This window comes from Perognathus longimembris, unplaced genomic scaffold (genome assembly GCF_023159225.1).
Source record: "Perognathus longimembris pacificus isolate PPM17 unplaced genomic scaffold, ASM2315922v1 HiC_scaffold_5671, whole genome shotgun sequence".
NCBI classification, from domain to species: Eukaryota; Metazoa; Chordata; class Mammalia; order Rodentia; family Heteromyidae; genus Perognathus; species Perognathus longimembris.
The window spans coordinates 42610-69880 of NW_025961124.1; the positions used below are offsets into that span (position 1 = coordinate 42610).

Genomic DNA, 27271 nt, shown 5'->3' on the forward strand with positions numbered 1-27271 from the left:
TCCCATGACTACATATGCACATGAAATATTAGTGGGCCTATGAACACTTAGGCATATCAGTGGTTCCATGGAGTATTAGTGGTCCTTGAACCTCTATGTACATGGAATAGAGGCTCTGTCTTTGCCCACCATTCATCACGAGGCATCGACTTCATCCAACCAGCGTGGTGCACAGGAACCTTTGAGGATGAAAGTGTGGATCTTCTCCAGTGAGGTGGGTGCTTCCTCGTCAGCAGAGCTGCTGCACTGAGCCCATGTTGGCTACTGGCCTCAAATCTTCCTGAATTCAGCAAGATGTCTGTGGTCAGTGGGCCTGTGATTGCATGTGACCAGAGGGGCTGCTGCTGCCTGTCTCTGTCCTCCCTGGAGCCAGGTCAGCATGGTGGCTTTCCTGCTGGAGAAGGAGCCTCTAGAGCCAGAGCAGCAATACTAGGCCTCACCTGACCCCAGAGCCTAGGCCTTTGGCCAGGAGCACCTGCCCTGCGTGTCTACAGTTGAGTTGGGTTTGTTTGTCCTTGGATTTTCTCACTCTGCTGGGGAGAATTTCTGCCTACCTCAATCATACTTCTACCTTCCAAGAACCAGGAGCCTGGAGACCTTCGCTATGGGAGGCACTCATTTTTGAGGGGGTGATTTCATACCAGGTGTAAGAACCTGGCTGACTCTTGGTTCCCTAGCATTGCCAGCAGTGAGAAAAAGTTTGAGTTGAGTGCTAGGTTAACCTTTCACTTATTGACATTCAGACTTCAAACTGTAAAATCCATTCCCTAGTAAGGGGAATTTAGTAATAAATTGAATCACTATAAATTAATCATCTGTACACCTGGTATACACAGATTAAAATACAATTATACAGTCACAAAAGTCCCTTCAATTACATGTGATTAAAATTACTAAAAAACCTTCTTACCCCTTCCTCTTATAACTCAGTGACCCCGAATTTACATTAGGAACTGCAGGTTTGTAATATACTTACACTCTTTGAAAGAGAATTTTTTTCACTGTTTATTGATGCTTGACATTATTTATTCATCATCCCCAAACAAATATTATTGGACATTATAAAAATTCCTACTTGAAATATGCATCCATTCTTCCATGGTGAGGCTAGTTTTTCTCCTTACACATTGACCATTTCCTTCCCTTCTTCATCTCGGAGCCTGGCCACTATCCTTGAACTTCTTTTGCTTTAAGATGGAGTTCCACCCCTTGAGCCATTGCTGCATTTCTAGTCATTTTTATTCATGATTAATTGGGAGATAAGAGTCTCATGGACCTTCCTGCCCTGCCTGTCTTCACACCTTGGTCTTCAGATCTCAGCTTCCTGAGCAGCTGGGAGTCCAAGTGTGAGTGAACAGGGCCTAGCTAAGTCTATTCTTTGTGTAGGGTTACTTTTGAACATAGGCTCAAACTTGGTAGGCGAACATTCCACCACTGTAGACATGCCCCCTCCAAATCTGAGCCTCCCCTTCTTTTCTTCATTTCCTGGACTTCAAACCCAGAATCTCATGTTTTCCAATCCATTGTGCCATCCATACTTGATCAATGTGTACGGATTCTTGTGTTTTAGTCAACTGGGGCAGCGGTTTACTGATATCATCCATCCCCTTGCTTTCTGTCTTCTCTCCTTCCTAGTTTCTGTGCTTACTGTAATTCCCGGGCTTACTGGGAAACTTTTCTGAACTCTATCTATTCTGTTTTCTTCCAGTGAAGCTTCCTCTATGTTTCTTCTGGCTTAAGGAGTGTGGAAAGGCCATTCTTCATTCCTTGAACTTTTAGGGTTGTGTTGGCATGTGGATTTTCTCATGAGTCCTTAGGTGTGAGCTGTGTATAAACGATTTGCCACATGAATGGCATTGGTAGGGTTTTTTTTCCCCAGTGTGGCTTCTCTGGTGCCTTCTAAGGCTGAATCTGTATTTGAAGGATTTGTGGCACTGTTGACATGTGTAGAGCTTCTCTCCTGTGTGTGTCCTCCCATGACTTTTTAAGTAGGAGTGATCCCGGTAAGTCTTACCACAGTGTTTGCACCCATAAGGTTTCTCGCCGGTGTGGATTCTCTGGTGACTTTTAAGGCTGAAGCTGTATTTGAAGGATTTGTGGCACTGATCACATGTGTAGGGTTTCTCTCTGGTGTGTGACCTCTCATGTTGTTTGAACTTGGAGAGGTACCAGAAGCCCTTGCCACAGTATTTGCACTCATGACGCTTCTCCAGGGTGTGGATTCTCTGGTGTTCCAGAGATGCTGAGATTTGTCTAAAGGATTTGTCACAGTGGGGACACTGGTAAGGTCTCTCTCCAGTGTGGATTCGCTGGTGGATGATCAAATCCTTATGCTGCATGAAGGATTTATCACATTCATTGCATCTGTGATATTTTTCTTGTGTGTGGATCAGTTGGTGGCTTTTTAGATTTGAATATCTTCGAAAAGCTTTGCCACATACAAGACATGGGTATGGCCTCTCCCCTGTGTGTGTTCTCTCATGTTCCTTCAGCCTGCAGACATGTCTAAATGACTTGTCACAATCTTTGCACTGGTAGGGTTTGAATCCAGTGTGAATTCGGAAATGTTGTCTACAATTGGACAGCTGGTTAAAGCACTGGCCACACTGCTGACACTTGAAAGGTTTCTCCCCTGTGTGGATTCGTTGATGCTTCTGCAACAACGAGGAGTAGCGAAAAGTTTTCTGGCATTCTTTACATTCATAGGGTTGCTTTTCACAGTGGATTGTCTGGTGCAGAGTGAGGGCAGAGAATTTCCTGAAGGTTCTCCCACATGCATTACGTGGGGACTGTGTGTCTGCAGACTGCTCATCTGAGAAAGCAAGAAAAAGACACTGTTAACTCATGCTATCATCCTAGCTTTCAGGAGGCTAAGCTTTGAGGATTGTGGTTGAAAATCGGCCTGAGGACAAAAGTCTGTGAGATTCTTTGTGTCCAATAACCCAACTAAAAACCAGAAAGGGAGCTTGGGCTCTGGAGTGAGACTACTAGACTTGAACAAAAGAGGCTTAAGGACATCAATCAGGCCCTGAATTCAATTTCCAGGCCTGGCCAAAGAAAAAACTCACAACAAACATTTCCAGTTTAGTAATAAGTTGCAATCCCATTCTCTGTGCTTTGTCTTTCTTATCCATTCCATGTGTGTTTTTTGGGGGTGTTGTTTAATTCCTTTCCACTTACCTATATTTTTTCCTGATGGTTCTTTTTTTCTCCCTGTCCAGGGCTCTTTTCCTTGCTCCAGACAGGTGATGAGGTCTGGTTTAGAGACATTAAGCCCTGGGTATTGAAAAAGTAAGAAGGCATGTGTGCTGGAGAACACGAGAGAAAATGGCCATCTACGATGGGCCTGTTGTTTAGTTTCAGATCGGACAATTTTGGCACAAAGGCCCCATGTGCAATTTTCACCCATTTTCAGCATCCTGCTGCTAGTCAGTCAAATTGCAAGTCGACTAGGAGCTGCTGAGCTGTGGTAGACAGTGTCTTGTGTCACTGAATGGCTTGCATTCCCAATCAGCTATGATGGGCACACAAGCTGGATGCCAGTGGGTCATGCCTGTAAGCTTCCCTTTTCAGTGGATTGAGAACTAAAGGATCAGAGGTGAAAGCCAGCTGGGTGAGAAAATCTGAAAGACTAGACCACTAATTAACCAGCAAAATACTAAAATAGGTTTGTGGTAAAGAACATTTCACAAGGAAACAAATTTTGTGAGAATGCCCTCAGTTCAAAACTTGCTTCAGGCACACAGCATATATACCTACACACACATATATACACACATATATACATGTATACATATATTAAACACATGTATACAATATACACGCCTATCTGTATGTACAATATATATCATATATACACATATGTATGCATATGTATATATATCATCACATACACACAGACACACTGCAAAATAAAGTGAAGCATTCATTTACCTTCAACACTCAAAGGTGGGGCTCGGATATGGCCTACTGGTAGTGATTGCATAACATACATAAAGCCCTGGGGTCAAGTCCTCAGCACCACTTATACAGAAAATCTTGAATGGCACAGTGGCTCAAGTGCTAGCCTTGAGCAATAAGAAGCCAGGGACAGTCCTCATGGCCTGAGGCCAAACCTTGAGACTGGCAAAAAAAAAAAAAAAAAAAAGGAAGAAAGAAAGAAAGAAAAGAAACAAACAAGAAAACCAAAATGGGGATATACAGGATGAGAAGTTATAAAAATATTTTTTTTCTTCTTTTTCATTGGTTTTGTGATTGATCTCCAGGACTGGTTGCTGGCCATAAATTTTTTAAGTGAAGGCTAGCCTTCTACCACTTTGAGTCAAAACTGCACTTCCATTCTTTATGGGGTTCTTTGGAGAAAGCAGATCGGCAACCTTCCTGCCTTGGCAGGCTGTAAACCACAGTCTTTTGATATAACCCTCATTAGCTAGATTTCAGGTATGAGCCACTGATGCTTGGTTGAAAATATGTGGGTGTGTTTTAAATAGCAACCCTTTCCCAGAAATTCTGAAAATGAGGTTATCTGAGATGCACTTGCACCAAGCTGGCACTGCTTTCTTTTTTCGTTTTCTTTTGGAAGGTCTTGGTGCATGAACTCAGGGCCTGGGTACTGTCCCTGTGCTTCTGTGCTCAAGGCTAGCACCGTACCACTTGAGGCACAGCTCTACAGATGGCTTTATTGGATAATTAGAGATATGAGTCTTATAGACTTTCCTTCTTGCTTTGAAGCACTAGTTTTCAAGCATGATCCTCAAATTTCAGCCTCCTGAGTAGCTGGTATTACAGGCAGGAGCCACCAGTATCCAGCAACGATGGCTCTGTTATGAAACATTCTGCAAGGAATTCTGAGAATGAACTAGAAGTGGGACAGAAGCTCCTCACCCACGGACAGCAGGTTCCTGTAGTTGTCCAGCATGACCTCCCTGTACAGAGCCTGCTGAGCTGGGGTCAGGCACTGCCACTGGTCCTGTGTGAACTCCACAGCCACGTCCTCAAATGTCACCTGTCCCCATGATGGAAAAGACAAAAGATAACAATGTGAGCATTTGTCTGTGGGCAACTGCCAATTCCTGGTCAAGAAATTGAGAGACCTAAGGTAACTGTTCTATTTCGGATATGAAAAGTGAGTGATTTTCAAAACGCACTTTCAAATGTAGTGGAATTTTCAGAAGTATAACCTAGACACATGAAAATATGGTATGTCATTCCCAAAATAATTGTACACAATATGGTAATAATATAATACTATTCAAAATAACTTGAAATTTTACATATGATATATAAAATGAAGACTTTACCATAAAGATGTGTTTTTTGATTACTATGTTTTTTTTCATACAGAATGAGCTGTGTATTGTTCTGACATGGAATCTTCTAATCTAATTAATGAGTTTATTTATATACATCGATATTATATGTTGATATAATTATAAATGTATATGTGTATGTACACATATATATGCCTCACACTCTACAATGTACAATGAACCAAATATTGTCCCACTTTAGATTTTGATTATTTTATGATCTTTAGTATGGATATATGTGGTTCCTTTAATAAGGTCTCTAGGGGCTGAGAATCTGGCTTAGATGTAGAGTGCTCCCCTTGCATGCATGAACCCCTCAGTTTGATTCCTCAGCACCACATAAACAGAAAAGCCAGAAGTGGTGCTGTGGCTCAAGTGGTAGAATTCTAGCCTTGTGTCAAAAGAAGACAGGGACAGTGCTCAGGCCCTGAGTTCAAGCCCTACAATTGATAAACAATAAGTCTCCAGTAATGTCAGTGTTCTGGGTCCAAAAGCACACATGTTTTCTCTTAGCAAAAACTAAAGTTGGTCAATTTTCCTCGTAGCTTTTGTTGAAAAGGATTTATGGACTCTATAGCATCTTCCACAATCCTGGTTGTTCCTGCAAAGTGTTTTCTGCAGAGTATTTTACCTACAAACCACATAATATCATTTTTCTCAGCAGCTGCTAAAACGTCCCCAAAACAGATCATATTTTTGGACATATATCAGTACATATATGCTATTGAAATATTCTCTGTAGTCTGTCAGATCAGAATGGATTAATACTAGAGTTTAAAGAAACCACACAAAACATTCCACTCAGGAAGACAGAACAAAATATTGCTGAATGAAGAAAGAAAATTCACCAAGCTCACCAATGTTATCTTAGCTACTCAGAAGGTTTAAGGTCCTGGTTGTAACCAGCCTGGGCAGGGAAATCCATGAGATATTGAAGGGAATTGTAACCTCTTTGTAGAGACACTTAATAAAACTTAAATTATATTAAATGACATTGTAGAGTCAGGAACAATGATAAAATGAATGTACGTGCCATTATTTCAAGTGTATTATATGCTCTCTCCTATGTATTAGTAGAGGTATGTAGAGAGCTTTTAACTCTATGGTTTTGTTTATTTTCAGAAAAAATAAAGACGTGAGCAAGTATAGAAGGAAATGAAAACCTGCGGAACTGAAAGCCCCTTTCAGATCTGCACCTGTCAGGGCAATCCATCTCCGGCAGCACAAGTGTAAGCCTTCCTCCTCACAATAGACCATGAGGAGGGAAGCTGGGCTTTTTTATTCATGGTTAATGCACATTACTCCTTAACCCCTCTCCCTGCTACTTATTACTGACAAAGAGCAAAATTACCATAGATATCTATAATGATGGTCTTTTGGCCAGACTCAGCATCCCAGTAAATAAAGCTATTAACAAGCAACAGTGTCATTGCCCTCACAGTATAGATCGAAGGAATTGAAAGTTCTGTCATCTGAATCCACTGATTAATAATTGATGTAAAGCAGGATTCAAGCCACACCTGATTTCTATACTCTCCAAAGCAGGATTCAAGCCACACCTGATTTCTATACTCTCCAAATAACTGTATGTCTCAATTTTCAAGAAAGGTTGGCCCTTTTCTTTCCAAGGCTGTGTCTGTTTGATTGTTTACTTTTGTGAATGCCAATTTTTGAGTCTGAACTCATGGCTTGGGTACCATCATTGGGGGTTTTTGTTGAAGTCTAGTGCTTACCACATAGGTGAAAGCTTCACTTCTTGTGGTTGGTTGTGAATTAAGAGATAAAAGTGTAACCTGCCAGGGCCTCACGCTAGTGCTCGTAATCCCACTACTCTTGAGGATGTGATCTGAGGATCAGAGTTCCAAGCCACCTGGGCAGAAAAAGTCCTGGTGAGATTCTAATCTTCAATTAGCCACACAACACCAGCATTGGCACTGTGGCTCAAAGTAGCTAAGGACTCACCTTGAGAAAATTAGCTCAGAGACAGCTCTGAGGCTCTGAATTCAAGTTCACAAGTAACGAACACAAATTGTCTCACAGATTTTCCTGGCTGTTCTGGCTTTGAACCATGATCCTCAGATCTCAGCTTCCAGAGGAGCAAGGCATACAGTTGTGAGCTATGATCTCCTGTTCTGCAAGGCATTAGTTGAATTCTCATGCAGGATGAAACTCCCACCACACCATTCCTTCTCCACTGATGTCGCAGGACCTAGTTCCAGTCCAAACAGCACCTTAAAATGCCAGTTACATGTGCGGAGCTCACTGCTTGCTGAAACACTTTGCAGTCGTGAAAGTGAGCAATTCCTGGAGAGACTCTGTCCAGATAGAAGTGAGAGGAGGAGGACAGAATGGGGAGGACTTTTTCCTCAGTAGGGAGAAGATTCTGTAAGGATTCAGCTTGATGAGGAAAGAAGAAAAGCAGAAGTAAAAGTCCATGGAAAATGCTCGTCAGGCAAAGAGTCAGAAGTAGAGAAGTCAACGTTTTATAGTCCGTCTATTACACTTTTTTTTTGTCTTACAACAGGACTGGACCTCCTATCTGATGCTTTCACTGAGTTTTACCACCTGATCCAGGCATCCAACCCCCTTCCAAGTTTAACCCTGTGACACTCCAAGAGGAAGGAGGATCTGACCTTGACCTGGGCTGCAGTTTCCAGGGAAGCAGTCATCATTTCTTCCTCTTCCTCTATTCTCATGTTTCTGCTCTGGTGAGAGATGAGCTCACTAACCACTCCTTGCTCTATAGGGTCTGCCTTTAAGATACTGGCAAATCCTCCTCACCTGCCCTTCCACACCCACATGCAGGTGAGCCTGGGTGCTGCTGGGGGGCAGAGGTCCCCCCATCCTGCTCTGTCCCCATATGCATTGGCAATGAGGAGCTTGGAAGTGAAGACTGTGAAGAGACTGAAATGGAGACTGAGGGGAGATCAGGAAGCCACACACCCACATCTAGAGGCCTGGCTCTCAACTTCAGGCAGTCAGGACCAGGGCACTGATGCTCCACCAGGCAGCGAATGGGTAGATTAGTGTCATCTATTTCCACTGGAGAGAATCAGTAAGCGACCCAGGCACATTAGGAACCTGGAGAAACCATGGTGTCCCTGCAGCTTGGAGGGCAGCATGGGAAACCTGGGGCAAGGATGAGGAATCAGAAGGAGAGGACATTTTTAGCAGCCAGGGTTGAGCTAGGCAAGGGTGTTTCAAGGTTTCCGACTGGCCACCAGTCTCTGTGTTTTCTGGTTGTAACTCTTTCCCATTGTCAGTTTAAAGACTTCTGGGACTTCTGGCAGTTGAGTCAGAATGTGTACTATTTTGAAAGTCTGGAATGAAAATGCTATTAGGCCTGCTTTGCCTGCTGACAACTGGATTTGTTGGGCGTGTCCATCCCCTCTCGCTGGCCACACACACCAGGAGGAAGTGAGGAGAATTGTGCCCCTTTCTGCACAAGCAGGGGACCTGGATTTCAGTGTCGGAATTGGAAGAATTTAAACTTGCTGTGCATGAGACACTGAAGATGGTGATAGTTTCGTGATATGGAGAGTAAGAATACAAATGTTTAGCAATATATATTTAATCTTATTAAGAAGATGTTGTCCCAATGGGGGGCCATTTCAGAAATCAGGTAATGAGTACATTTCTCTTTGCACAGTATCACTTTTTCTTTTAGTTTCAATAAGCTTCTTGAAAGAATTTCTGTTTGTAGGTGTCAGTATTGGGCTGAGCACAAGGCCTTCAGCTCCTGCTAATCTTTGCTGATTAGCCACAGCTCCACTTCTAGCTTACTTGCTAGTCAATTGCAGATAATTCTTTCAGATAATGCTTTCAGTCCAGGGTCACACTGAACTGTAGACATCAAATCTCAGTTTTCTTAGGTTCCAGGAATAAACTAGTGAACCTCTAGTGTCTAGTGATTTTACTAAACTAGTAATATGAGATTATTCAGCAGATGAATGCCAATTCAGAGTGTTTCTTGTGATTATTTTTTGGGGGTGTGGATTTTAATTTTCTATGATGACAATTCAACTTCAAGTAAGAAGTCCCTGAGGTGAGAGATAATTTCATGTGCTTGGTTATTTTAACCAATAATATGCAGGGATGAAACCACCAAACCACACCCGTTTGGGCTCAATTATATCTCTGTGTGTGTGTGTGTGTGTGTGTGTGTGTGTGTGTATGTGTGTGTATGTTTGGTGCCTCTTTGTTATTGCCCATGAAATGATATGAAAAGTTAGATTTTGACATAATCCTTTTTTCACTGTGTCATATTCCATCATGGAATACATGTCAGTAAATGCTGGTTGTGTCACTTTGCAAGATAAACTGGTTAAACTGTTCTACCATGTGTTAACTAATTCCATCTTGATGCTTTTCTTTTAACTTTCTGTGTTAGGTAGTTCCCTATGGAGTCATGGAAGTTATTCTTGAAACTGTCTACTTTAAGGAGCAAGTCATTATAAATAAAAGACCAGCTGGTGTCAGTGGCTGAGTCTAGTCATCCTAGTTACTGAGGAGGCCAGATATGAGGATCTGGAAGGCCTAGATGAAATAGGAATACAATCTAAATAATTTAGGTAGCCATAAGTCAGTGGTGCTAGGATACTTTGACTCATTATTTAAAATGTATCCACAGCCTTGCCTACATCATTGAACTTGAATAAAACTGTTTTACTTTCCCATGCATAGGGAGTTGAAATCAGTCCCTCTCAGCCACAGCCATCTATTAACAATATTAATGTTAGCATTGTCCCTGCCTCAGGTCCTCAGCTCCTCCCATTAACCCCCAGTTTCACCCATACCTAATGAGCCACTCCTACTCAGTATTAAGACTTACCTACTTTCCCTTTAGCCACAGAGAGAAGCTGCCACCTGGATAAGGTGCAGAAGCTATGTAGGTCCCTCACTTGTGGGAGCTATGACCCCACTAATAAACCTTCTTCTCTTGTCTGTGATTATCTCCACATGGTTCCCTGGGATGTCCGGGACATATCCTTTCATTCGTGCCGAATCCAGGATAAGTTCACAGGTGGATTTATTCCTCCATTTCTGGGGGGTCCAAGCTGCACCTGGAACCTATTCTGCTATCCTAAGTCCACTCAGAGGAACACCGAGGTAAGTACTCCTGACCCAGTGCTCTACTTCCATCCACCACAACAAGGACAGATTTGAATTTCCAACCAGGGTAAGTGATCATTTTTACCAGGGGCTCTGATCCGATTTTCCCTGGAGTCATAGAGCAGAGGCTTCAGAGCCATAAAATTAAAAAAAAAAAAAACAAGGACAAAAAGAGAAAAATCTTGGCACGAAGTTCCGAGCCCCACTCCCAGGGACCATTAGTCACAGAGCTAGGTAGGACAAGGGAGGCAGCATTTGTGGGTGATGACTCCATTGCTATTTCTTCCCTCACAGTCGACTCCATTTTGATGTCAACTGAACAGAGCCTGACTGGGATGAGGTGGGTTACCTGTACTTCAACTCCGCTGGTCACTCATCAAGTGAGGGACACTGTAAAATGCTTCAGGAAAGCTGCTCAAGTTTGAGCCCAATGTTTAGCCTCATGCAATCAAATTTGACCCCAAATTTGGAACTCCATGTGGCCCCTTTAATTGACACGGGACCTCTGATATTTTATAGGACTTACATAACTTCTATGAGTGCTCGGGCAGATGCATCGCTCTCTCTCTCTCTCTCTCTCTCTCTCTCTCTCTCTCTCTCTCTCTCTCTCTCTTTGTATATATATTCTGCCTACCTGCCTGCCTGTGATATAGGAGTGGCTGGTACCTGCTTCCAAAGGTAATGTTTGAAAGACACAAAGGAAGGTCTTCTGCTCTTGTTATTCATATTTGTTAAGCTTGGAGATTCAGTTAAATTCTGCTTGTTGTTGGCTAAATCCTAAGTTTTCTCTAGCATTGACCATGTGGTGGACAATAGAATAGAATTTAGAAAGCGCCAACCTGGTTCCAAAAACTCTTGGAGGTGGTGTTTCCCCCTCCCCCCCCCCCCGCCCCGCCCAGGTAATGGGTGTGCCAAATTCCTGGAGGCAGGGCAGGGATGTGGAGACTCTAAGAGACCAGTAACACTGTAACCCTCCCAACTCTGTAACTAGGGCCTTGCAATTCAAATGCTCCAGGGTGAAGGTGTCTTGCTTCAGCTTGCTAAGGCTCTGGCCAGCTCTGCCGCCATTATGCCATGCCAGGTGTCTGTTCTGTTCATGTCCTGTCTCCCATCACCTGGACTTACTCCGGTCATGGCATCCAACTTTTGCTCCCCATTGGAGCTGATCTGGTTTCTCAAAATGTGGCCCCCAACCAGCTACTCGCCCTGCCCCATACATGCCAGGCCGCCAGCCAAGACCTGCCCACACTACCACCCTCACCCACCACCAGCCCACAGCCCACACCACCAGGCATGGAATCTGACTTCTGGTACTCATCCTCTCCCAGCATTCAATGCTCCCAGACTGTAGGGGTTCACTCCAGAGGCCTCTGGGAAATACAGTCCAATGAGCAGAGATTCCTGGAACCAGGAGCTTCCCTTAGACTTTCTCAGAATACAGCACGACAGTGGCTTTTGGGATTCTGTGGTCCCTATGAGCCTCTGGTGCCCTCTGAAGAGTTCTTTCTCTGGCACTCAAATGCTGGGAGCTTGGCTGCCCAGAAAGTTTTAACAATTTTTTGTGTGTACCGGTCTTGGGATTGAACTCAGGGACTCTGTGCTGTTCCCTCTGTCTCAGCATGACCATCCACTCCAGTTAGCTGGTCCCATGGTCCCATGTGAACATGCAATATCAGTGGGCCAATGCACACTGAGGCATATCAGTGCACAGGAACCCCTGCTACAGCCACTGTAGGGGAAGACAAGATGCCCTTTGAGGATGAGTGTGGATCTTCTCAGTCACAAATTTTTCAGCCGTAGACCATGGGATTTAAGGCTTCATTATAGGGGAGAGATTATATCAGGGAAGACCCTGGCTGCCCATTTGTTCCCTAGCAATGTGAGAATAGAGAAAAACTAGAGATCCCTGCTAGGTTCCCAGTGCATTTATTGACATTCAGACATCCAACTTTAAAAGCCACTCCCTAGTAAAGGGAATTTAGAAATAAAATGAATCACAACATATTAAGTATCTGTATAACTGTTGTGTGATACCGCCTTAAAACACAGATTATATATTCACAAATTACACCAGATGAAACTTGTTAATTAAGCCTTTTTATCCCTTGACTTTAAAACTCAGTGACCCGAGATTTACCTGAGCAACTGTACATTTGAGACACATTTAGTCCTAGAAAGAGAATTGTTTTCACTCCTTACTGGTGACTGAAAATATTTATTATCCTACAACAAATATTTTTGAATATTCTAACTATTCCTACTTGAAATAGGCATCAATTTGTCCATGGTCAGGCTAGTTTTTCTCTTTACTTAAACATTGACCATTTCCTTCACTTCTTCATCTCGGGTCCTGTGGACTATACTTGAACTACTTTTGCTCAAGGATGTTGTACCACCACTTGAGTCATTATCGTAATTCTGGTTTCTTTTATTCATAATTAATTGGAGATAAGAATCTCATGAACTTTTCCTCCTGTCTTTACACCGCCATCCTCAGATCTCAGCTTCCTGGGCAGATCAGATTGCAAACGGGAGCCACCAAGTCCAGGGCATGGCAAAGTCCATTGATTTGTTGGGTTATTTTTGAACTAAAGGCTCAAATTTGCTAGGCAAACATTCTACCACTGAAGAAATGCCCCCCAAATCTGAGTTCCCCTCTTCTCTTGGTTTCTAGGCATTGTAACTCAGAATCTCATGTCTGTCAATTTATATTGCTGTCCACACTTGAGCTATGTGTATGGAATCTTGTGTTTTATCCAACTGGAGCAGTGGTCAGGTGATGTGCTCCATCTCCTTCCTGTCTGTCTTCTCTCCTACATGGTGTGTGTGCTGGATTCTAATGCCAGGGGTGTGGCAGGAGGCTTTTCTGAATTCTCAGTTTTTGTAGGTTTTCATTCACTGTGGCATCCTCTGTGTTTCTTCCAGCTTGAGTAGTGTAGAAAGACCACCCCTCATTTGCTGAACTTTAGGGTTCCACTGGATTGTGGATTGTCTTGTGTCTCCTGAAGTATGAGCTCTGTGTATATGATTTGCCACATGAATGGCATTTTTAGGGTCTGTTCCTAGTGTGGCCTCTCTGGTTAATTCAGAGGCTGGAGCTGTTTTTGAAGAGATTTGTAGCACTGTTCCCGTGTGTAGGGTTTCTCTCGTGTGTCTGTCCTCCCATGTTCTTTGAGGTTGGAGATATACCAGAAGGTCTTACCAGTGTTTACACTCATGAGCTTTCTCTCGATGTGGTTTCTCTAGTGTATCCTAAGGGTGGAACTGGATGTGAAGGACTTGTGGCACTGTTCACATGTGTAGGGTTTCTCTCCCATGTGTGTCTTCCCATGTTCTTTCAGGCTGCAGACAGACAGGAAGGTCTGGCCACACACTTTGCACTCATAAGGTCTCTCCCCAGTGTGGGTTCTCTGGTGTTGCCTAGATGTTGACATAAGTTTAAAGGCTTTGTCACAGTGAGGACACTGGTAAGGTCTCTCTCCAGTGTGGATTCTCTAGTGGATGATCATATCCCCAAGCTGCGTGAAGGATCTGTCACATACATTGTATCTGTGGGGTTTTTCTCCTGTGGTGGATTTTAAGACGTGAACATTGTCGAAAGGTTTTGCCACAGACAAGACATGGGTATGGCTTATCTCCCATGTGTGTTCTCTAATGTTCCTTCAGCCTGGAGACATGTCTAAATTACCTTCCACAATCTGTGCACTGGTAGGTTTTCTCTCCAGCATGGATTCTCTTGTGTGTCTGAAGAAATGAATTCCATCTAAAGGATTTGCCACACACCGGTCACTGGTAGGGATTCTCTCTCATGTGACATCTGAAATGTCTCCTATTACTGAACAGATACTTAAAACACTCGCCACACTGCAGACACTCAAAAAGTGTAGATTTGCTGATGCTTCCGGAACACAGAGTTCTGGCGAAAAGTTTTCCCACATTTCTCACATTCATAGGGTTGCTTTTCACAGTGGATTCTCTGGTGCAGAGTGAGGGCAGAGAATTTCTTGCATGTTTTCCTACATGCCTTCTCTGGGTACTGTGTGTCTGCAGACTGCTCATCTGAGAAATCAAGAAAAAGAAACTTATAGCTCACGCCTATCATTCTATCCGGTCAGGAGGCTGAGATCTGAGGATTGGGGTTGAAAGTCAGCCCGACGATGAAAGTCTGCAAGGTTCTTTGTGTCCATTTACCCACTGAAAAAGGAGAAGGGGAGCTGTGGCTCAGGAGCTAGAGAACTAGCCTTGAGCACAAGAGGCTCAAGGACTGGACACTGGCCCTGTGATCACTTCCCAGGCCTGGCCAAGGAAAAAACCAACAACAGACATTTCTAGTTTGGAAAAATTTGCAATCCCAATTTCTGCTTCCTGTCAAATTTCCCTTTGGACATGTGTTCTGTGGTTGCTGTTCAGTTCATTTCCACTTACATATAGTTTTTCCTGATGGTTGCTTTCTCTTTTTTCTCTAGAGCTCTTTTCCTTGCTCCAGACAGGTGATGAGGTCTGGTTTAGAGATATGAAGACCTGGGCATTGACCTCAGTAGACGAATGGATCAGGAAAATATGGTACATATACACAATGGAATTTTATGTCTCTATCAGAAAGTATGACATTGCCCCATTCGTAAGGAAATGGAAGGACTTGGAAAAAAATATACTAAGTGAAGTGAGCCAGACGCAATGAAACATGGACTCTATGGTCTTCCTTATAGGGAATAATTAGCACAGATTTAGGCTAGTCACAGCAGACGATCACAAGAGCCCAATAGCTATACACTTATGAACACATAAGTTGATGCTGAGTGAAATGAACTCCATGTTATGGAAACGATTGTTACATCACTGTTGTAACTACTGTCAACATGCTATGTGTAACTGTAGCTTCTATTATTGATGATCCTCTTGTATCTCCTTCCTGTGGTTGTACCTATACTATCTCTGTATCTTATCTGAGTATATTGGAAACCATGTATACTGGTAAACAGTGGCATATAGGGTAAAAAAATACAAACAACTACAAAAGCAATACTTGCAAAAAAAAAAAGACCTGGGAATTGAAAAAGTAGGATCGTGTTTGCACCAGCGTACCCAAGAGAATATGGCCCTGCGTATGCCCCTGGAGTGTTGCTACAGAAGGGTAATTGTTTTGCCAGTCCTGGGCCTTGGACTCAGGGCCTGAGCACTGTCCCTGGCTTTCCTTTTGCTCAAGGCTAGCACTCTGCCACTTGAGCCACAGCGCCACTTCTGACCGTTTTCTATATATGTGGTGCTGGGGAATCGAACACAGTGCTTCATGTATAAATGCAAGCACTCTTGCCACTAGGCCATATTCCCAGCCCCACAGAAGAGGCATTTGTGACAAGCAGGTCCCATGTGCATTTTCCACCCGCAGTTTTCAGCGTCCTGCTGCCAGTGAGTCAAATGTGCAGGGTGACCTGGAGCTGCTGAGCTGTAGGATACAGTGTTCTGTGTCACTGAATGGCTGGCATTCCCACTCAGCTAAGATGGGCATGCAAGCTGGGTGCTAGTGTCTCATGCCTGTAAGCTTCCCTTCTCAGTGGATTGAGAACATCCACAAGAAAGCAAATCTACTGAGTGCAAGGCACACACATATATAAGGACAAACACACACAGACACATACACACACACACACACACAGACACATGCCAAAATAAATTGTAGCATTCATTTACCTTCCATAGTGGAAGGTATGTCGTTGGTTATGGCCCAGTATTATAGTGATTGCATCCCACACATGAAACCCTGGGGTTAATACCTCAACACCACATATATAGAAAAAGCCAGAAGGGGCACTGTGGCTTAACTGGTAAAGTGATAGCCCAGAGCAAACAGAAGCCCGGAACAATGCTCGTGCCAGGAGTCCAAGCCTGAGGACTGGCAAAAAACAAACAAACAAACAAAAAACCCAGAGTAGAATATACAGGATCAGTAGTTATACAAGTGTTATTTTCTTCTTTTATTTCTTCCTTTTTATTGGTTTTGTGGTTGATTTCCAGTACTGTGTTCTCTCCCTGAGCTGTTTCAGTAAAAGTTAGCACTCTACCTCTTTGAGTCAAAACTGCACTTCCACCTTTTATGGGGTTATTTGGAGATAATAGGGAGACCAACTATTCTGTCTAGGCAGGCTTTAAACCAAGTCTTTAGATCTCAGCCTCTTCATTAGCTAGGAGTACAGGTGTCAGCCACCAGTTTCTGTTGATGTGTGTGTGTGTGTGTACATGTGTGTTGTGTATGTGTGTGTGTGCTATGGTGTATGTGTGTATGTTATACAGCAACCTGTTCTCAGGATTTTTCAAAATGGGGTTATCTGAGATGCACTTGCACTAAGCAGGGATCAATTTTTTTTTTTTAAATCTTTTACTTTTGGAATATCCTGGGTCTTCACCTCAGGGCCTGGTTACTCTCTCTTTTTTTGTGTTCAGTATTTTGTGCTCAATGCCAGTACTGTCCCATTTGAGCTATAACTCCACAGATGGCTTCTGGTGGTTAATTACAGAGGAGAGTCTAATAGACTTTCATTCCTGGACTGGCTTTGAAGCACGATCCTCAGATCTCAGCCTGGTGAATAGCTGGAATTACAGGCAGGAGCCACCAGTACTCAGCAAAGATGGGCCTGATATGAAATATTCTGCAAGGGAATTCTGAGAATGAACTTGAAGTAGGATGGAAGCTCCTCACCCACAGACAGCAGGTTCCTGTAGTTGTCCAGCATGACCTCTCTGTACAGAGCCCGCTGAGTCAGGGTCAGGCACTGCCGCTCGTCCTGTGTAAACTCCACAGCCACGTCCTCAAATGTCAACTGTCCTCAGGAAGGAAAAGACAAATGATAACAATATGAGCATTTGTACTTGGACAAGTTTCTGTTCATAGTACAGGAAACTGACAAAAGTAAGGTTATGATTCTGCTATAGATGAGCAAAACTTGTGAATTTAAATACACACTTTCATAGTTCGTGGTTTCCCAGGCGTATAACTGAGCACGTGAAAATATGGAATCACATTCTCCAAACCATGTACACAGTATAATAAGAATAGAATAAGAAAGGAGAACAAGATGAAATTGTATATGTGATATAAAATTATGTTATCAAGATACGACTTTGTTTTTTTATTACTATATTTTATGTCACATAGCATTAGATGTCTATTGTTCTGACATGGAATCTCTTAATCTAATGTGTGTGTATGTATAAATATATATGTATGGGTATGTGTGTGTATGCATATATATCTCACATTTTACAATGTACTGCAATAACTATTGTCCAACTTTTGATTTGATTCCTTTTAAGAGAGTTAATTTGGATTTGCATGGTATGTTTTAAAAGGTTTCTATGATCTAGGAACTGGTGCTTCACAACTGTAATCCTACCTAGTCAGAAGACTGAGGTATGAGGGAGGTCGGTCAAAGCTAGTCTAGGAAGTGAAGCCCATTAACTATTTTTTTTGTAGTTTAAAATTTTTTTTATTCATTTTGATCAACAAAGAAAGGACAGGCTGAATGCCAACTTGTCACCTCCTCATAAATTTGAACAAATTTAGTAGCAAAGAGAAAATTAACCATGGATATCTATGATGATGGTATTGGACCCAGACTCACCATCCCAGTGAACAAGGAAATTATCAGCCAAAATTGTCATTGCCCTACAGTGGACATCAAAGAAATAGTATGATCTCTGTCACCTGAATCCACTCATTAATAATGAACTTAAAGCCAGCTTCCAGCCACCCCTGATTTCTATATTTCACAAATTCCTGTATATCTCAGTGTTTTTACACTTAGCATCTGAGAAATCAGACATCTTCTAAATCCTCTTCATTTTCTGAGCTATTTTAAGCAACAGGTGCCCTTTGGTTTCAAAGCTCTCCCAGCCCTTTTTAAAATGAGAGCCAAATCTGGGGGCTTGAACTCGTGTCCTGGGTACTGTCATTGAGTTGTTTTGTTGAAGTTAATGCTCCACCACTTCAGCCACATGTTTACTGTTTCCCGTTTGGTGATGAATTGGATATAACACTCTACCTTGCTGGACACCAGTGGCTCATGCCTGTAATCCTTGCTACTCATGAGACTGAGACCTGAGGATTGAAATTCCAAAAGACCCGGGCAGAAAGAGTCCCCATGAGACTCTAATCCTAAATTCAAAACCATTGGAGCTGTCCTCCAAAATGGTTCAGTACTAATTTTGAGCAGAAAGAGCTTTAATGGAAATCCTCACCTGGGATGAAACTATCACCACCCATTTCCTTCTCCATGGGTGGTGAGGAATCAAGATGCACTGCAACAGCATCCTGCAATGCCAGTCCCATGTTCAGAGCTCAGAGCCTGCTGACACACTTTGTAGTCATGTGAGGGTGTGGTTCCTGGTGAGACTTTGTCCACAGAGGAGTGGGGGAGGTTGACAGAATGGCAAAATGCTCTCTTCAGCAGGAAGAAGAATCTCTAACAGTGGGCTTGATGTGGGAAGAAGAAAAGCAGAAGAGAAAGTCCATGGAAGATGCTCATCAGGCAAGGAACGGAGGTGGAAATGCCAGTTTTCCAGTCCTGTTTTTTCTTCTCTTGTCTAAGTGCAGGACTCCCATCTGTATCTGATGCATTCACTTTGCACAGAGCTCCACCCTCTGAGCCACTTCTACAACCTCCATGCAGGTTGAACCATGTGACATTCCAGGAGGAAGTGGGGTTCTGACCTTGACCTGGGCCAGAGTTCCTGGGAAGCAACCATCACTTCCTCCTCTTCTTCCTCCCTCCTTGCGTGTCCTCCTTCCCTCAGATAAGCTTAATCAACCACTCCTTGCTCTGTAGGGTCTGCCTTTAAGTCATTGGCTGCCCTTCCACACCCACAGGTGAAGGGGTCTGGGGGCTGCTGGGGGTGCAGAATCAGGAGGTGTGGAAGTTTGAAACCCTGGATAATCCTGCCATTCGGCCTTGTGCATGGCCTTAGCAGGGTTGGATGGGCTTGCACATCGTCTCTCCTGGGCACACACCCCAGGAGGAAGTGCGGCCAAGTGTGCTCCTATCTGCACCACAAGTGGACTTGCCTATCAGTGGGAGAAATGGAAGAATTTTAACTGGCTGTGCACGGGGCACTACCAATGGCCATACTTACATGATCTTGGGTAAAGAATATAAAGAACAAGAGTCTTTATAATTTTATAAAAAATGTAAGTGTATTGTTACTGTGAAGGTGTTATTCTGAGGCCTGACCATTTCAGAAGTCAGTGAATAAGAGCATTTCTTATTAGACAATGCCACCTTTTCTTTGTATCCAATAAGCTTTTTGAATCATTTGGCGTTTGTGTCTGCCAATATCCGGGCTCCAACTGTAGGCCCTGTGCATTTGCTCACCTTCTTTGCTCATCACCCACAACTCTACTTCTTCCTTTATTCCTAGTTAATGGCAGATAAGTGTTTCAGAAGATTCTGTAAACCTAAGGTTTCAGGGAACCACAGTCCTCTGATCTCAGACTTCTGAGGAGCTAGGAGGAAAGGAATGACCCACCAGTGTCCAGTGATCCTGTTAAACTAGTAATATTAGTTTAGACAGCAGACAATGTCAGTTCTGAGTGCTTGTGGTGATTATTTTTGGGGCGGTGGGAATTTTAAATGGTGAAGGATGACATGAAAAACTCTCAAGTAAGAAGTCCCTGAGGTGATAGCAAGGTTCATGTGTTTGCTTGTTTGTCTCTACAGTGTCCCAGAAGGAAAGCATCATCTTAAGTCATTAACATGTATATTCTCTATCTATTAAAAAGCAGCACATTTTTTTTTAAAGAAAATGAGCCAACGCCCGTCTTCCTCACTAACACTTCACTGCACACAATGCATTACTCCCTATATTGGGCAGAATTAAGTTCCTAAAGTTTCCCTGAGATGCTGTTTGCCACACTCCTTGCCAAGATGACAGTGGCTTCACCTCCTTTGTGCATTGGTGCATCATGATCTGCAGTGAGATCTCCTTTGCCAGGCTGAGGAGCCTGAGTCTCCTTCCTGGGAGGTCTGACCTCCAACCCCTAGGAAAACACCCAGAGTCTGAGAAGAAGCCAAGAGCACAGGCTGGGCCTGGTTCCAGGCCCTGTCCCTCAGCATGCTGGCCCCACCCATCAGCACCCTAACTTTCCCCCATCAAGCTGGTTCTTTCCGTCACCACCCTGGCTCAGTCCCTGTCATCCTGGTTCCACCTCTATTTTCCTGGCCTTTCCAATATCACCCTTGCTCTGCCATCAGAATCCTGCCTCTATCTTTCATTACCCTAGTCCCTAGATACCTGGTCCTTCCCATAAATTCACTCTTGCCTCCCTCCAACACCTGGACCTCACCCCTCAGAGCCCAGTACAGCCCATCAGGGACCTGGCCCAATCCATAGAAACAATGACCCAGCCCCTCCAGGCCAAGTGATTGCCTGTCCCCTCTACAGCCTGAACTTGCAGCTCAGCACCCTGACTCTGACCCTCAACTTGAGCCCCACTTTAGCATCTTGCTTCCGGCCAGTGGCCACTGGGAGGCCTGGGGTCTGCCAAGGCTTCATCCCTTTTGCCAGTGTACCCCAGGCAAAGCTCTGTCCAATTACTCTCTCTTTCCTAGGCCTGCCCCCTTGTCAAATCAGATTCTTCCCAGCCCACTCTGTGTAAGCAGCCCAAGCCCAGGTCTTTTCCCTAGTCTAGCCTCTTTAAGGCCACACCTACCTTTTTGAGCATCCAATCACTGGTCCTTTAAACCTCCTTTCCTTCTGGCCCTGCCCAGTCTCTGCTCTCCACTGGGCTTTGGCCCAAGCTCTCTCCTTTGTCACTGCCCTTCTGCCCTGTCCCCCTTCCTTCCTTGGTGCTAGTGGCTCTCCCTGCAGACCTTGAAGAGGATGACTTAAATGATTTGACACATGTGTGGCATTTGTAAAGATGTCCCCAGGGTGGCTTCTCTGGTGTCTTCTAGGGCTGGACATGTATTTGAAGAATTTGTGGCACTGCTCACATTTGAAGACATTCTTACTAGGGTAGGTTTTCCCCTGTTGTTTGAGGCTGAAGAGATGCCTGACGGTGTCTGCATGAGTGAGGATTCTCCCTGGAGTGATTGCTTTTCTCAGTGGATGTTCTCGTAAACAGTGAGACTGGAGACATTCCTGAAGTTTCCATAACATGCATTCCGTGAGGACCATCTCTGCAGAATCCCCAAATGAAACATTAAGAAAAGAGAAGCCTTATGGCTCACACCTGTCATCCTAGCTACTCAGGAGTCTGAGTGCTGAGAATCATGGTTCAATGTCGGCCTGGGCAGGAAAGTCTGTGAGAAACTTAGCCTCCGGTAACATACCTCAAATCTAGAAATGGAGCTGTGTGGTTCAAGTACTAGAGCTCTAGCCTTGAGTACAAGAGGCTCAGGGACAGCACCCAGGCCCCTACTTTAAGTTGATGGTCTGGCGAAATAAAAAACCAATAACCACCAATATTTTCAGTGTTTTCTTGGAATGAGGTTTTGTTCATTTTAACTTACATTTCCCTGACATTTCCATTCCTCTCCCTTTCTAAGCTCTCATCTTGTTAAAGACAGGTAATTAGGACTGGTTTACAGACATTAAGGACTGGGCATTGCCAAAATTGAGTGACATGTCTGCTGAGAGCAGGAGAGAAGATGGCCAACAAGTATGTTCCAACCAATCCACGTCACTCTGTCCCATCCACCCTATGCTGACACCCCATCCTCTCCACGCTTCCCCACCCGGTCCGCCCCATGACACTCCCCACAGCATCATTCATGAAGGCTGGCCTTCTAAACTCATCCTCTCCCAGCTTGCAATACTCCACAGACTATTGGTGTTGGCCCCATAGGCCTCTGGGAAATAGAGTCCAATGAGAAATTCATCCAACCAGAGGCTTTCCCTGAGACTTTCCTCTCATGCAATGCTTCACAGATCTAATAGCTTCTGACCCATTTCCTCTGAGAAATGCACTGTAGCATATGGAATGAAGGGAACTGGAATAGCTCCTTCAGTCTTTCCCAAAATGCAACTCTACAATGGCTAAGTGGGGTCTCTGGTCATCAGGAGCCTGTTTTCCCATGTAAGCGGTCTTGGAGGGCTTGGAGTGGCAAGAGTGCTCACCTACTATGCATGAAGCCCTGGGTACGATTCCCAAGCTACACATTTATAGAAAGCAGGCACCGGTGGCGCTGAGGCTCAAGTGGTAGCGTGCTAGTCTTGAGCAAAATGAAGCCAGGGACAGTGCTTAGGCCCTGAGTCCAAGGCCCAGAACTGGCAAAAAAAAGAGCTCTTGGATTCAAATGCTAGGAGCATTGTGGGCCACAAAGATTTAACAGTATTTGGTTTGTGCTTGTGCTGGAGCTGGAACTCAAGGAGTAGACGGTGCTCCTTCTGTCCCTACCTCAACACTCCCTTCAAGGTACATGGTCATATGATCACATTGGTACATGGAGTATTAGTACTCCCATGACTACATATGCACATGAAATATTAGTTGGCCTATAAACACGTAGGCATATCAGTGGTTCCATGGAGTATTAGTGGTCCTTGAACCCCTATGTACATGGAATAGAGGCCCTGACTTTGCCCACCATTCAGCAAGAGGCATCGACTTCATCCAACCAGCGTGGTGCACAGGAACCTTTGAGGATGAGAGTGTGGATCTTCTCCAGTGAGGTGGGTGCTTCCTCGTCAGCAGAGCTGCTGCACTGAGCCCATGTTGGCCACTGGCCTCAAATCCTCCTGAATTCAGCAAGATGTCTGTGTTCAGTGGGCCTGTGACTTGGCGTGACCAGAGGCCCTGCTGCTGCCTGTCTCTGTCCTCCCTGGAGCCGGGTCAGCATGGAGGCTTTCCTGGTGCAGATGGAGACTTCAGATCCAGAGCAGCGCTGCTGGGCCTCACCTGACCCCAGAGCCTAGGCCTACAGGCCAGGGGCACCTGCACTGTGTCTCTGCAGTGGTGTTGGGTTTGTTTGTCCATGGAGACTCTCATTCTGATAGGGAGAATTTCTGCCTACCTCAATCACACTTCTTCCAGCCAAGAACCAGGATAATGGAGGCCTTATTATGGGGGGCACTCATTTTCGAGGGGGCGGTCTCATACCAGGGGTAAGGCCCTGGCTGACTCTTGGTTCCCTAACATTCTCAACAACGAGATAAATGAGAGTTGAGTGCTAGGTTAACCATTCATTTATTGCCATTCAGACTTCAAACGGTAAAATCCACTCCCTAGTAAAGGGAACTAAGTAATAAAATGAATCACTATATATTAAACATCTGTACACCTGGTATATACAGATTAAAACACAATTATACATTCACGAAAATCCTTGCAATTAAGTGTGACTTACTAAAAAACCTTCTTACCCATGCACTTAGAACTCAGTGACCCCAGATTTACATTAGGAACTGCAGGTTTGTAATATACTTACACTCTTTCAAAGAGAAATTTTTCACTGTTTACTGATGCTTGAAATTATGTATTAATCATCCCCAAACAAATATTTTTGGACATTGTAAAATTTCCTATTTGAAATATGTATCCATTCTTCCATGGTCAGGCTAGTTTGTCTCCTTAAACATTGACCATTTCCTTCCCTTCTTCATCTCGGAGCCTGGGCAATAGCCTTGAACTTCTTTTGCTTCAAGATGGAGTTCTACCACTTGAGCCATTGCTGTATTTCTGGTCACTTTTATTCATGATTAATTGGAGATAAGAGTCTCATGGACCTTCCTGCCCTGCCTGTCTTCACACCGTGCTCTTCAGGTCTCAGCTTCCTGAGCAGCTGGGAGTCCAAGTGTGAGCCACCAGGGCCTGGCCAAGTCCATTCTTTGTGTAGGGTTACTTTTGAACATAAGGCTGAAACTTGCTGGGCAAACATTCCACCACTGTAGACATGCCCCCTCCAAATCTGAGCCTCCCCTTCTTTTCTTCATTTCCTGGAGTGCAAACCCAGAATCTCATGTTTGCTAACCCATAGTGCCATCCATCTTGAGCTACGTGTACAGATTCTTGTGTTTTAGCGAATTGGAGCAGTGGTTTACTGATATCATCCATCCCCTTCCTTTCTGTCTTCTCTCCTTCCTACTTTCTGTGCTCATTGTAATGCCCAGGCTTAGTTGGATACTTTTCTGAATTCTCTCTTTTCTGTTTTCTCTGTTTTCTTCCAGTGTGGCTTCCTCTGTGTTTCTTTTGGCTTGAGTAGTGTGGAAAGGCCATTCCTTATTCCTTGAACTTATAGGGTTTCGTTGGCACGTGGATTTTCTCATGAGTCCTCAGGTGTGAATTCTGTATAAATGATTTGCTACATGAATGGCATTTGTAGGGTCTTTCCCCAGTGTGGCTTCGCTGGTGAGCTCTGAGGCTGGATTCATATTTGAAGGATTTGTGGCAGTGCTCACAGGTGTAGTACTTCTCTTCAGTGTGTTTCCTCCCATAACGTTTAAAGTTGGAGTTATTCCGGAACGTCTTACCACAGTGTTGCATTCATAAGTTTTCTCCCCAGTGTGGATTCTCTGGTGATCTCTGAGGTTTGAGCTGGATTTGAAAGATTTGTGGCACTGTTCACATGTGTAGGGCTTCTCTCCTGTGTGTGTCCTGCCATGTCCTTTCAATTTGGATTAGAACAGAAGGTCTTACCACAGTGTTTGCACTCATAAGGTTTCTCTCCATGTGAACTTGCTGGTGTCTGATCAGATTCCCACGCCGCATGTACAATTTGTCACATGCATTGCATTGTGATATTTTTCTTGTGTGTGGATCAGTTGGTGCCTTTTTAGATGTGAACATATTGAAAAGCTTTGCTACATACAAGACATGGGAATGGCCTCTCCCCAGTGTGTGTTCTCTCGTGTACCTTCAGACTGGAGACATGTCTAAATGATGTCACAATCTTTGCACTGGTAGCATTTCTCTTCTGCATGAATTCTGTGGTGTTTCTGAAAAACTGAATTCCATGCAAAGGATTTGCCACATACCTTGGTAGGGTCTCTCTCCTGTGTGAATTTGGAAATGTTTTCTACAATTCGACAGCTGGTTAAAGCACTGGCCACACTGCTGACACTTGAAAGGTTTCTCCCCTGTGTGAATTCGTTGATGATTCTGCACACCGAGGAGTAGCGAAAAGTTTTCTGGCATTCTTTACATTCATAGGGTTGCTTTTCACAGTGGATTGTCTGGTGCAGAGCGAGGGCAGATAATTTCCTGAAGGTTCTCCCACATGCCTTCCATGGGGACTTTGTGTCTGCAGACTGCTCATCTGAGAAAGCAAGAAAAAGACACTGATAACTCATGCCTATCATCCTAGCTTTCAGGAGGCTGAGCTTTGAGGATTGTGGTTGAAAATCGGCCTCAGGACAAAAGTCTGTGAGCTTCTTTGTGCCCAATAACCCAACTAAAAACCAGAAAGGGAGCTCGGGCTCTAAAGTTAGCACAGTGGACTTGAACAAAAGAGGCTCAAGGACATCACTCAGGCCCTGAGTTCAATTCCCAGGCCTGGCCAAAGAAAAAAACTCACTACTAACATTTCCAGTTTAGTAGAAAGTTGCAATCCCATCTCTGTGTCCTGTCTTCCTTATCCATTCCATGTGAATTTTGCAGTTGTTGTTTAGTTCATTTCCACTTACCTATAGTTTTTCCTGATGGTTCCTTTTTTCTCCATGTCCAGCGCTCTTTTCCTTGCTCTAGACAGGTGATGAGGTCTGGTTTAGAGACATTAAGCCCTGGGTATTGAAAAAGTAAGAAGGCATGTGAGCTGGAGAACACAAGAGGAAATGGCTACCTACTATGTGCCTGGTGTGTAGTTCCAGATGGGGCATTTGTTGTGCCCAGGAACCATTTGACTGTGGACCCCTGTTTTCAGCATCCACCTGCCAGAGAGTCAAATGTGCAGGGTGACCTGGAGCTGCAGAGCTGTGGGGCGCAGTGTCCCATGTCACTGAATGGCTGGCATTTCCACTCAGCTCTGGTGGGCACGCAAGCTGGGTGCCAGTGGCTCATGCCTCTAAGCTTCCCTTCTCAGTGGATTGAGAGCTGAAGGATCAGAGGTGAAAGACATTGGGGGAGAAAAGTGTATAAATTGACTTCTGTAATTAAGTAAAAAACAACAACTCTAAAATGAATTTCTGATAAAGCACAAACATATGTACACAAGTATATATATCCATATACATGTACACAGACATGTATACATACACACACTCCAAAATAAAATGACACATTCATTTCCCTCAAAAGTGGAAGGAGGGACTGGAGATTTGGCCTAGTGGTAAAGTGATTGCCTCGCATACATGAAGCACTGGGTTGGTTTCCTCAGCACCACTTATATAGGAAAAGCCGGAAGTGGCGCTGTGGCTCAAGAGAAAGAGTGCTAGTCTTGAGCCAAATGAAGCCAGGGCATGTGCTTGAGCTCTGAGTGCAAGCCCCAGGACTGGCACAAAAAAACTAACCCTCCCCCCAAAACAATACAAAACCAACAAAAACCCAAAGTGCCATGCACAGGATTTGAAGTTATGAAAATGTGCTTTTCTTTTCTGTCTTGTTTTTTATTGCTTGTGTGGTTGATTGCAGTGCCTGGGTGCTGTCCAGAAATTCCTTCAGTCATAGCTGCCACTCTACCACTTTGTGACACAACTCCACTTCCAGGTTTTATGGAGTTATTGGCAAATAATAGATGCAGAAACATTTCTACATTGCAGACTTTAAGGTACAGTCTTAAGATCCCAGCCTCCTCGTTAGCTAAGATTACAAGTATGAGCCATGCGTGTCTGGTTAAAATGTATGTGTATGTGTATGTGTGTGTGTGTGTGTGCACCCTTTCCCTGGCTTCAGAAAATGAGGTCATCTGAGATGCACTTGGATA

General features: G+C 44.1%; 1 long non-coding RNA gene across 1 annotated transcript; it reads right to left on the reverse strand.

The window, feature by feature from the left end:
* Positions 1-23187, reverse strand: LOC125345485. Its single transcript, XR_007209743.1, has 3 exons — positions 23053-23187; positions 12137-12172; positions 1-179 (listed from the first exon to the last, which is right to left on the reverse strand). It is a non-coding gene; the product is annotated as an uncharacterized LOC125345485 (long non-coding RNA).
* Positions 23188-27271: the final 4084 nt, after the last annotated feature.